The sequence below is a fragment of the Penaeus japonicus genome, unplaced genomic scaffold (genome assembly GCF_977035675.1).
Source record: "Penaeus japonicus unplaced genomic scaffold, GWHDUDI00000001_assembly GWHDUDI00000023, whole genome shotgun sequence".
NCBI classification, from domain to species: domain Eukaryota; kingdom Metazoa; phylum Arthropoda; class Malacostraca; order Decapoda; family Penaeidae; genus Penaeus; species Penaeus japonicus.
Genome location: NW_028234425.1, coordinates 40,327,426 through 40,329,925, shown reverse-complemented (window position 1 = coordinate 40,329,925; position 2,500 = coordinate 40,327,426).

Genomic DNA, 2,500 nt, shown 5'->3' with positions numbered 1-2,500 from the left:
ATTATGGTGATAATAATGATAGTGATGATGATAACAATAATTATAGTGATAATAATGGTAGTGATGATAATAATGATAACAATAATAAGGAGAATAACGATAATGGTGATAATGATATTGATAATGATAATAATAATATGATAATGATGATAGTGATAATAATAATGATGATAACAATAATACAATAATAATGATAATGGAAATAATGATAATGGTATTAATGATATTGATAATGATTATAATAGTAACGGTAATGATAATGATACTAATAGTGATAGCAATAATAATGATGATAATAATCATAATCATTTTTAGAATGATAATAATGGTAATACTGATAGCAATGATAATAATGATAATAATCATTATGAAAATGACAACGATAATAACAATAACAATAACGATAATGATAACGATAATAACAATAATGATAGTGATGATAATAATAATGATAATCACAATGAATAATATGATTTTCTGAAATCTCCCTGTGTATCTCAGCAAATAGAAATAGCATCCTTTTTATATAATGAAAATGAAGTGATTTATCAGGGAAAAAAAAAAAAAAAAAAAAAAAAAAACAGGTTAAAACAGATGGCGATAAACAGATTACGACATATATGTTTTATGGCTTAACGGAACTTATCTTACTACTTCTCTTCAAAAAAAAAAAGTTTGAAATAAATGAATGAGGAAGTGTGTTGATAGAAGAAGAAAAAAAAAATCGTTTTTCTTTATTATCTAATCTTCAAAATTGAGGCTGGGAGATGGTGGGGAAAATTGGTTGGATTGAAATATTTTAATTTTTATTGCTTTATCTTCGAAATTGAGGTTAGAGATAAATAATAAGTTAATGAAAAAATAATTGTTTTTTTTAGGGTTAATCTTCAAAATTTGAATCAGGCTTTCTTGACGAAAAAAAAATCTTTCTTTAGAGTCTAATCTGCACAATCGAAGTTAAACAGAAATAAAAAGAAGAAAGAGATTAATTAAGAATTTAAGTATCTTTATTATCAAATATGATATGAATGAAAATTTAGATAGATTAAGGATATTGTTTTATCGTTTAATGACAGGTTATTTCTACTATGTAAATAAAAGGATTTTAGAAAATTTATTATTATGATGAACCAGAATAAACAGCTACTGCAAACCAAATAATTATTTAATAAATGTTACTATTATTTTAATTTGTAGTTGTGGTTATTGATATCATATTATAATCATCATTGTCATCATTACCATTATTATCATTATCATCTTCATTATCAGCGTCATTGTTAGTATAATTACTTTTATAACTATTATTCATTATCAATATTACTATTACCATCACTATCATTATTGTCATCATAATTATGATAATAGTGATGATGCTTATTATCATTATGAGTATTATCAGTATAATTATCATTATCATTATTATAATCGTTATCCTTATCATCATCATTATCGTTATCATGATTACTACTATTATCATGATTATCATTAATATCATCATCCTTTTCATTAACATTATCATCATTATTGTTATTTCTATCCTCATTATAATTGAAATCTTAGACGGGTTTTGGTGTATCGGTCGGTCTACGATGAACAACGAGGATTTCCAGATTTAAAAGAGAAAAAAAAAAAAGATGAAGAAGGATAAGGGAATAGAAAAACACACACACACACACAAAAAAAAACAACAACAACAACAAACAAACACTCATATCCCCATATAGCTATTTTGTATTAAGGGGTTCAATGGTATTTTCCAAGAGCTTTGTTAAAAAAAAAGAAAAAAAAGAAAGAAGAAGAAGAAGAAGAAGAAGAAAAATGAAGCAGGAGAAAACAGACTCAAATTAAATAAACAGACACACATTTCATTATGTATTTTACAACCAATAACCAGCTCTTATTCACAGGAGGGGCCTAGTGGCATTTTCCAATGGGGTTATCAAAAAAAAAAGGAAAAATAAAATAAAAAAATATAATGAAAAAGAAAGGAGAGGAAGAAGAAAAAAGAGAAAACAACAACAACAAACAACCACAACAATAAAAAACAAACAAACAAACAAACAGACACATTTCTTCATAAATTCAACAATTCACAAATCTAAATGGTCATTGCTGGTTGATTACATTTCCTGATCAAGTGTCTGCGGGCAAGCATTCAATCACAGGTTTCATCTCCTGTGAGATTCGTCATAGAAAATGGGTCTGCTTGGACATTCCTTGTCTCTTAACCGTTTGTGGTAGACGTAGGTGATTTGAGACTGGTTATTTGGGCGTTGGCGAAGGCTTGAGCTCTCTGAGGGCTTCCTGGTTGATCTTTGCTCTCTCTTTTCGGCATTCTTTTTTAGAAAGGAAGGGCATAGGCATTCGTTTGATAAAGAAAGAATAATGAGAGGCAAGGCAAAGACAGAAGGAGAGAGAGAAAGAGAACGCGAGCGAGAGAGAGAGAGAGAGAGAGAGAGAGAGAGAGAGAGAGAGAGAGAGAGAGAGAGAGAGAGAG